This window comes from Cervus canadensis, chromosome 27 (genome assembly GCF_019320065.1).
Source record: "Cervus canadensis isolate Bull #8, Minnesota chromosome 27, ASM1932006v1, whole genome shotgun sequence".
Taxonomy (NCBI): Eukaryota; Metazoa; Chordata; class Mammalia; order Artiodactyla; family Cervidae; genus Cervus; species Cervus canadensis.
Window position 1 is genome coordinate 44749861 of NC_057412.1, and position 11110 is coordinate 44760970.

Genomic DNA, 11110 nt, shown 5'->3' on the forward strand with positions numbered 1-11110 from the left:
TCTGACCACACATGAAGTCTCTGAGCCTAATGAGGAAAAGGCAGTTTCTCAGGTGTTTACTGAACAAAGCACATGAGAATAAATTGCACTATCGTGGAGAAATTAAGGGGCTTATAATTTGCTGCTTATTTTTCTTCTCAGAATCTCAAGTTATTTCTCTATCCTTAATGAGATTGTGGTGGTGCACCTACTTAAAGAGAACAGAAAAAGAATAAATGACAGGCTCAAATAAATAACAAATTGATGGCAGAAACAGTGTATGATCCAGGAAGTGTTAGGCACCAGGCCACTGCACATACCCAGGATATGTTCTTTATTATCATACACCAAAGGGATATGTTCTTTATTATTATACACCAATGACCACATGCAGAAATGCTTGTGACTGTGTAGATAGATAGTTCTGCAGTAACACCGGAAGTCCTTATCTTATTTTATTTTTAATTAACTTATCCAGGTTTGTGCTCTGATAGCTTCTGCCCAAATGAGTTTTTTTGTTTGTTTTTGGTTTTGCTATTGCTTTGGGGGCGGGGGAAGGGGGCGGGGGCGGGGAGGCCGGGTGGCGTGTGGCAGAATCCCCTTGGGATTTACAGCAGTAGCAAGAAGCAGTGCAGAGAAAACAATATCGGAGTGATGAGAGTTTAAAGTGCAGTAGTTAAAATTAACGAGCTAACGACATTTGAAAAAAAAGTCAAAGGGTCATGCGAGCCTGAAGAAGAGCCTGAAGTATGCTGTGCCCAAATATTCTTTCAAATAATCATTAAGACTATAGCTCTGGAACTCTGCTTCTGAGATTCAAATCATTTACAATTATGCAAAACTAACTCACTGGAAAGAGACATTTGCAGAGCAGAAAGATTGTTTGTGTTAACATCATGCTAAGAGTAGAAAGGTCTGCAAAAACAGCTCTAGGGCCCACAATACCTCCTATCACCCATGGCTATTGTTTGCCAACCACCATAAGTTCTATTTCAGTCTTGAAATATAAATACCATGGAAACTGTTGTGGCTCCAGAATTTTTCCATAAAAGGTGTCTAAGAGCTACAAATTGCTTGGAAAGGGAGTTGCACATGGTGATGAAAATGTGGCTTACAAGCACATCAGCTTCTCTTTATTTATATGATATAAATCAGCAAATATAGCTGTCAGTAAAGATGGGAAATAAAAAAATAATTTCAAAAGTATAAAAATTATTCTTTTGATTGGATAGCTGATGAAATCAACAAGGAAGCAATTATTTTTTTAAAACTAACTTATTTAAATGTAACATTTAGTTGTGATTTCTATAATCAGAATACAGAGGGTTTTTTCCTTCCTAATAGCTAATTACTCTAGTAACAAATTAAATAGCTTCTTTTTTGTCCATATTAAGCTTTAGAATCAGTTAGTCTAAGGACTTCATACAAACAGTTTGGCAGCTTTTAACTCAATTATTATTACTGCTATTATTCTCATTATTTCCTTTTATTTGAGATGGCTTGGGTTCTTCCACTACATGCAAAGATATCTCATATAGCTACAAATTATGTAAATTTTATTATCAACAAAAGGGCCATCTCTGAACTAAAAATGCTTATAAAATAGAATGTTGGCCATTCTGGTAGTTTCAGACAGCAAAGGACCAATTCAACTGACATAAATGACTGTTTTTCTATATTGCTGAAATCTTTAAACTGGAAAGACATTCAAACTTGAAAGGAAGAATATACAAATCATCACTAAAAGAAGGGTCAGAAAGAAGATCTTGGGTAGTGGGGGAACCTGGTAAGAGTCACCTGTAAGGGGATTAGAGAGAAAGGCTGCAAGCTACATCATCAACTACCAGCTTAGGTCAGAAAGACAGAGGTCAGCAACAGTCACAATCTTATAAGGATATAATATCCCGATGCGTATTTACTTCGTTATTAACCATCAATTTCTTTGAAGAAATTAGTAGTCAGAGTCATAGGTCTACAATTAGTATTCAAAGTCTTAGGTCTATTAATGTGTTTATTTTTAAGGGAGACAGGATTAAGTAAATATGGAAAAAACATATATTTCCCCCCACAGATATGTTCGGTATATAAAGAAGGACTCTTAATGCTAGCATTGAAGGAGTAACTAAGAAAGAATTGGAAAGCAGTCCCTGGGGCTTGCTCTTTGATGGTGTCAAGTGTGATTGGGATATTGCTGTTGGGGCAGTTCTATCCAAGTTCTATCCAACAATTTCAAGGCAATAGTTACATCTTAAAAGAAAATTCAAATAAAAGTTGACTATTCTTTTTCTTGTCTTCCTTTGAAGAATTTTGCTTCTTTTAGATGTCTTGACACTTGGAGTGATTTTTTAAAAATACATTTATTGAGCTTTAGCTGCTAGCAGCACACAGTTAGATACTCACAGCTTTATATTTCATTTTCTCTCAGAGGAACATGGAGAAGTCAGAATTATCCTTTATTTACAGAGGGAAAAATAGAAAGTAGAACTGAATTATAGCCAAGATTACATAGAGTGGTGGAATTCGGACTTACATGTGTAGTTATTGATGCCAAAGTTTGCACTAACCCCATTAAACCATCCTGAATCAAAAGCAAGAGTCATGGAAAAATGACTAAATTTAAGAAGTATGAGATGAAAGGGATGAAAATTGTTTTATTACTCAATGACTGATTGATATATTTGTTCATTCAATTATTTTTTCATTCATCTATCCATTCATTTCACATATGTGTATTCCTGCAGAATGCCAGACATCTAATTGAAATATAGGAAAATAAAATACATATTAAATACAGGGAAAAATTTAGGAACACAATATTTTAATTGTGTGCTTCTTGAAAACAAAGTTAAAACTCCTTTACTATATATTTCCATGCATAGTCAATGAGAAATTAATATTCATTAGCATTTAAATCTGATAATGAGTATTGTCAGAATTCTAAGCAATGCACTGCTTGGGCCAGAAAAGAAAACACTATTTCAACCCCAAAAGTTTACAGCTTTGGGCAAGTACCATCTAAGCAGCACAGAAAGCATAGCAGTAATAATAATAATTGTTATTATTCACACATGTCCACTAGAGAAATTCCTACTACAGACTGTATTTTCTTGGAATTCCTCTTTTTTGTTTGTTTGTTTGTCTTACTGAGTATAATACAAAGAGGCTTTAACAAAACAAGTTACTAAATTTGTGAAATGTAGTACACTGGGAAGAGAAGGAAGAAGTTTTGAACTAGAAGATGTTCTTTAGTCTGTTTCTTGTATTGAAGGCACACGCTCTCCAATGAACTCCAAAAGACACCAAAATCTCTAAAAGTTTGTACTTTTCAAACCCTACGAATCTACGTCTACACCACTTTGGAGTCAATAAAAAATCCTCTTAACTAAAACAACTAAAAGTTAACTATTCCATGTATAAAGTAAAATACAGATCTATTTCTGTTAAAGTTTTTCTTCTTCACATGTCATATACTATAAATATCTGACAACAGTTTTCCTAGGCCTTGTAAAGTGTATTAGTAGATTATAATAGTTCATTGACAAACTGCTGGTTTCAAGTCTAATTATCCAGCATTTCCACCTCTTGTTAGTGATTAAGAGCCAGCACACCTACCGCTCCTTGGAAGAAAAGCTATGACCAACCTAGACAGAATATTAAAAAAACAGAGACATCATTTTGCCAACAAAGGTATAGTCAAAGCTATGGTTTTTTTGTTTTATTTTGTTTTCCCAGTAGTCATGTACAGATGTGACAACTGGACCATAAATAAGGTTGAGGGCCAAAGAATTGATGCTTTCAAACTGTGGCTCTGGAGAAGACTCTTAAGAGTCACTTGGACAGCAAGGAATTCAAACCAGTCAATCCTAAAGGAAATCAATCCTGAATATTCATGGGAAGAACTGATGCTGAAGCTGAAGTTCCAATACTTTTGGCCTCCTGAGGCTAAGAGCTGACTCACTGGAAAAGACCCTGATTCTGGGAAAGATTGAGGGCAAGGAGGAGAAGGGACCAACAGAGGATGAGATGGTTGGATGGCATTATTGACTCAATGGACACGAGTTTGAGCAAACTCTGGGAGAGAATGAAGGACAGGGAAGCCTGGCGTGTGAAGTCCCTGGGATTGCAAAGAAATGGACAAGGCTGAGCAACTGAACAACAACACATCTGTTAGGCTCTCTGAAAACTCTACATCCAGTGCAAGGGGTGCTCCTAACAAAGCCTGATACTGCCATTCTCCGTCAATAAGTACTAGAAGTCACTTGTGAAAATTTTCTTATGCCCATTTCCAAAGAGTAATGTCTGTTATTACTCTCAGGCAGTCTGAAACTCAGGGAGCTATTTCCCCAGAGTTTAGGGAGCATTTTTTCTACTTAAAATTTAATAGATCATTTTATCAGCTGCACACACAGGAAAAAAAAAAAAAAGGAAGAAAAGATGGTCATTATCATCTCCATCTAAAAGACAAGAGATTCAATATGATCAAGTGACTTATCTACATTCATAGCTGATATAGCCTCGCAGGCCAGTCTAAAACCTGGGCATGCTAGGGGCATGATATACCTGAGCAATAGGCCTGAGAATTTGACCTTCCATCAGCCCCGAGGAGCATCCAGAGTCCACCTGCTGTGTAGGAAATCACTAAGAGTTTACATAACTACAGAGAGGAGCCTGGAGGAAAATAAAGAAATAAAGAAAATGTGAGGCCACCAAAAGAATCTTCCAAGGAACCTAAGTGGAACTGTGGGCAGTCCTACAACACCTAGGACCCTGATGGATCAGGGAAGTACAGAGAAGCCTCCCCAGTGTGCGGGAAGGAATGATCAAATTGTAAAGGTAACCAATATCCTCTTCCAAAACCAAAACTGAGTCAGATGAGGTAACAGTTGGAGAGGTGGGAGAAGCCGGAAAACAGCATCAGAGTGGAAATATACATCTTCCTGCCCACTTCTTTATTTTACAGCCCAAGAATCTCCGTAGTCAGCAAAACTTACCAAGCAAGTTAATGGCAGCGCTCAGATTGGAAGCCCGTTTGCATGCATGCTGTCAGTCGTGTCTGACTCTTCGTGACCCTGTGGACCCACCAGGCTCCTCTGTTCATGGGTATTCTTCAAGCAAGAATACTGAAGTGGGTGCCATGCCCGATTCCAGGGGATCTTCCCAACCCACGGATCGAACCCCACATCTGTGTGTCTCCCTGCATTGGCAGGCGAGTTCTTTACCACTATCGCCAGCTAGGAAGACTGTTTATCTGAGCCCTAATCCAGTGGTCTTCCTACAGCACAATCCTCTTCCAGCTAGTTCAAGAAGGCAAAGACTTCTAGAAATTCTCCCTCATCCTGGTCTGATTTAGCTTTAGAGATACTGCAGGACATACTTTGGCTTTTTTTTTAATAGTAAAAGTAGAAAAGGTTTGCATTGATGTGCAAAATAGCCCTAATCTTCATATATGTGAGATATATCAAACTCAGATCTCTGTTTTATTCAGGGCTTAGATCAAAAGAATAAAGTTCTTACAAAGCCTCTTCGCAAGAGATAGTACTTGTCCAGAAAATTCTCTCTTCTGCTCACTGACTAATCAGGTAAAGCGTCTCTGAGTAAGTGCTTCAGGGAGGTGAGCTTTCTTTGTGTTCTGGCACAAATGCTGTGGAGCTGGCAGCCACGTGGAATTTCAGGGGTTTTCCCAGTACCAAAATGAATAGTGCCTTTCTTAGTAGAAAGAGAGGAATGGCAGGTATTTTTGTGAATTTTATCCTAATTTATTTAATACTTTTCAGTTAGAAGATCTAAAAGAAAAACCGAGGTGCCATAGAAATTGCAGTTGACAATCATTTACACAGAGTGCTTTGATAGCACACATAAACATTATAGAAAATACATATTTTGAATGCTCTATGTTCTTCCTGAGGAAAGAAATTTGACAATTTAACTTAATTGATGCCCTGAGAACATAGCTGGAATGTGAAATGAAAGCCAAGGACCCCCCACCAACAAATCAACTCAGAAATGCATCTTATAAAAAGAAGCTTTGAAATGAAAACTAAAACATAGTAATCTATAGAGACAAGTTATGCTATATAATTAGAAAGTAGGTAAAATTTGGTGTAAAGAGGCATTTTGAACTTGGTGCTGAGCACTTGGTGGGTGCTCAATAACTTTTTAAATAAGCTTTAGCTATTTTGAATTTACTACAACAATAAGAATATATAGAGATAGATAGATAAAAAACTAGACAGATGTGCATATTTATCACTTCTTTTGAGGTGTTTAGTCTGTGCTGGTAATATGCAAAATGTTTTAAATATACTGTTTCATTGCAAATCCATGAGGTAAGTCCTGATTGTTAAACTAACTTTATAGCTGAAGAAATGAAGTCTCCAGAAAGTAAATGACTTGCCAAAATTTCCCCAGATAGGCTATATTAAAACTGGAAAGCAGCTCCAGGTCTCCTGATGACCAACAACTTAGTCACTAAGCAGTACAAACTTCCTTTATTCTCAGGATTTAGGTGATCAATTTGAAAACAATGATTCTGAGTTAAAAGTATCAAAGGAAAGAATTCTTGCTATTTTTTATTTAATCACATATGCAGACAATTGTCCTTTATTTTGACAAGCTTATCTTCCAGGAATACCACGTTCAAATTCACCAGGGATAAGACCTGAAAAAAAAAAAGGAGAGAAAACTGCACAGCCAAACCAGTTCCTCAAATACATAAAACTATGTAATTCATTATGTCTGCCTATCCTATTATTAGGCATATTAAAAAGATGGATAGTCCAAGTTAAGTGTGTGCTCCAGGGTATGTTGTCTCCTATTCAGTCACAAGCTATAGTACACCGAATGATTCATAGTACAGACCTTCAGAGAAGCTGAATGTAACTTAACATGCAATCGGGTTGGCATATTAAACTAATAAGCTTTGGTAAATGCCCTTTCCGCTGCAGACATCAGCCATTCGGCAGGTGCCCTGGTGTCCACTCTCTGACGAGCTTCCATCGCCTAGTTTCATCTTCAGCTTTTGCAGGGATCATTTCCCTCTTGGAATAATGTGCTGTACAGTTAATGTAAATTATGGTAAGGCTCTCTCTGGGTTATCTAGCGGTTCTGTTACTGTCATCCAGATTTAAACAATTGTTTCTTTAGTGCGTTATTGCATGTTGACAAAATTTAAAGTAAAAACTATGAAACAAAAACCAGTGTTTTGACTGTCTGTACTGTAAGAAAATATCTAAAGCTTCGTTGGCCTTAAGAAACTTCGGGGAATTTGCATTAAATTCATCCATTAAAGAAACTCTACCCAGGACTTAACTGATTTTCAACTCCATGCAAAGCACTAAACTGGACTTTAAAGGTGTTTTGTTCTACTGGTCACTTTGTTTTGTTTCTTTTTTTCCTTTTGATATCAAAATTAAAATTAATTCATTACTAAAACATTTGAAATATATAGTAACATCCTAGGAAAATAATTTAAAAATTCATATTATCTCATAGCTCACAAAAGTAACATTCACCATTTTATCTATATTCTCCCAGGTTTTTTTTTATCATATCTGTTTATATGTGGGATGGTTGTATTTATACCTAAACCTTGATGATACTTTATGTTTTTATTAGATTCTGTTTTCTCAGTCATTCATATAGCAAGATCAGTTTTGCATGTGTATTAGTTATCTATTGCTGCATATAAAATTACTCCAGAATTTAGCAGCTTTAGACAACCCACTTTTTTATCTCATGGTGTCTGTGAATGAGGAATCCAGGTATAGCTAACTGAATCCTCCAGGTCAAAAGACCATGCAAGACTGAAATCAAGATATCAGCCTGGGCAAGATTCAATTCTAAGCTCTCTCGGGGCTTGCTGGCAGGACTGCATTCCTCATGAGTTGTTGCACGTAAGGCTTTCGTTTATCGCTTCTGGTTGACTGAAAGCCGCGTTCAGCTCCTCAGCATGCGGGTCTCTTCGTGAGGTGGCTCAAACATGGCGGCTTTTCACCGAGCCACACAGTGAGAAGACTCAAAGGAAGACTGTGAGCAAGATGGCAGTCAGAGTTCTTCAACACCTAATTTCATACCATCATTTTTGCTTTATTCTTTTCATTAGAAGTCAGTCCCTATATCCAGCCCATAATCAAGCAGAAGGGTTACTAAGGGTGTGAATACTAGCAGGTGGAGATTGTTAGGGGCCATTTTAATGGTTAAGCACAGTCATAAAATTTTATATATATATATATAAAATTTTATGGAGAAGGAAATGGCAACCCACTCCAGTATTCTTGCCTGGAAAATTCCATGGACGGAGGAGCCTGGTGGGCTACAGAAAGAGTCGGACACGACTGAGTGACTTCACTTCACTTCACTTCATATATTTTATATATAATACAGTCAGAAATATATATTTGTATTATATAAAATGTTATTTATAAATGTATATGTGGCTCAGATGGTAAAGGATCTGCCTGCAACGCATGAGACCTGGATTCAATCCCTGGGTTGGGAAGACCCCTTGGAGAAGGGAATGGCAACCCACTCCAGTATTCCGGCCTGGAGAAGTCCATGGAAGCATTGCCTGGCAGGCTCTAGCCTATCACGTTGCAAAGAGTCAAACATGACTGAGCAACTAACACAAAGGAATTGATTATTGTTTCCTTTTGTTAGATACTGACAAGGAGAATTATTTGCTGAAAAGGAGTAGGAATTTTAACACTTCTGAAACATTCTTCCAAATATCACACCAGAATTATTTTGCTAACATAGAATCCCAGTAGTGATATATGAGAAAAAAAATTCCATATCCCGAAACTCTTACTAACACAGTTTTTACATTAGTTTAAATCACTTAAGTATTTTTATGAAGACCAAGGTTTCATGTTTTATTTGTCATCTCTTTGATAATTTATGAAACTGAATGCTTTTTGATATGTTTATGAGCCCTTTGGGTTTCTTCATTATGAATTGTTCATATTCTTTCTGTATTTTCCTATTGGGGTAGTGCTTGTTGATTGAAAAGAATTGATGACATATTAATAATATTATACATTCTTCTATTTTTTGTAGCGTTAACACTGATACAAAGTTTCTCACTTGCATTTTAAATAAATAAAATTATTCCTTACATATTAACATTATACATATTTTCCTCTTTGAGCTCCACTAACATTCCAATGACACTGTTTCTTATAATAACAACAAAACAAACAAGCAAACAGACATTCAGAACTAGAAGCATTCAGGGACTTCCCTGGTGGTCCAGTGGCTAAGGCTCTGGGTACCATCACTGGTCAGGGAACTAGATCCCACATGTTGCAAAAAAAAAAATTTAAAAAATCCCTCTTGCCACAAGAAAGGTCTACAATTCTGTGTGCTGCAACTAACCCAGCATAGAGATTTTTTTTTTTTTTTTAAAGAAAGAAGAACTGGAAGCATTTAGTACTTTTCAAGTGCCCATCTAAGTAGGAAGGGTGAGTCTAGAGAGGAAACTTTGCACCTAGAAACAGTCTAGCCTGAAGATGAGGAATTTATATTAATAGAAAGAGAGGGTGGTTGTACAAGTGCCATGTGATATGAAATGTTGGAAAGATATAAGAAAAAAAGAGCAGTAATAATACCCTTATTATTGTCACTCTAGATAAAATCTACAATAGCAATTCTACATTGTTTAGTAAAGATACTAGTGTGAGACCTGAGTTTCTTTATGATTCAATGCAGAATATGCCCAGAACTGGTTTCATGCTTTTCAGTTTAAGTGAAAGTGAGTGAAATCACTCAGTCATGTCCAACTCTTTGCAACCCCATGGACTATATAGTTCATGGAATTCTCCAGGCCAGAATACTGGAGTGGGCAGCCATTCCCTTCTCCTGGGGATCTTCCCAACTCAGGGATCAAACCCAGGTCTCCCACATTGCAGGCGGATTCTTCATCTGAGCCACGAGGGAAGCCCATTTCAGTTTAACGGAGACTTTAAATGAGAACACCAATCAGTCTATCATATTTGTTACAAATCCTGGCTCAATTATACTAGACAATGTTGAAGGATACCATTTATTCTTATAATTAAAGTTCTAATTAACCAATTTGATTCGTAAATTGAATTTCTTAATGGAGTATATTAGTAATTAACCAAACTGATCAACTCTTTCCTTTAAAAATTGAACATAGTAAACATGAGCCACTCTTCTCATTATTCCCACTACTTGCAGAGAGGCTCTGCTTTTTAAATGGTAGTCAAGGCACAGTTTAAGTACTATCAGTTCAGTTCAGTCCAGTCGCTCAGTCATGTCCGACTTTTTGCAACCCCGTGAGCCGCAGCACACCAGGCCTCTCTGTCCATCACCAACTCCCAGAGATTACCCAAATTCATGTCTATTGAGTCGGTGATGCCATCTAACCATCTCATCCCCTTTTGTCCCCTTCTCCTCCTGCCTACAATCTTTCTGAATATCGGGGTCTTTTCAAATGAGTCAGCTCTTCGCATCAGCTGGCCAAAATTATGGAGTTTCAGCTTCAGCGTCAGTCCTTCCAATGAACACCCAGGACTGATCTCTTTAGGATGGACTGGCTGGATCTCCTTGCGGTTCAAGGGACTCTCAAGAGACTTCGCCAACACCACAGTTCAAAACCATCAATTATTTGGTGCTCAGCTTTCTTTACAGTCCAACTCTCACATCCACACATGACCACTGGAAAACCATAGCCTTGACTAGATGGACCTTTGTTGACAAAGTAATGTCTCTGCTTTTTAATATGCTGTCTATGTTGGCCATCACTTTCTTTCCAAGGAGTAAGCGTCTTTTAACTTCATGGCTGCAATCACCATCTGCAGTGATTTTGGAGCCCCAAAAAATAATGTCAGCCACTGTTTCCACTGTTTCCCCATCTATTTCCCATGAAGTGATGGCACTGGATGCCATGATCTTAGTTTTCTGAATGTTGAGCTTTAAGCCAACTTTTGCACTCTCCTCTTTCACTTGCATCAAGAGGCTCTTTAGTTCTTCTTCACTTTCTGCCATAAGGGTGGTATCTTCTGCATATGTGAAGTTGTTGATATTTCTCCCAGCAATCTTGATTCCAGCTTGTCCTTCTTCCAGCCCAGCATTTCTCATGATGTACTCTGCATATAAATTAAATTAGCAG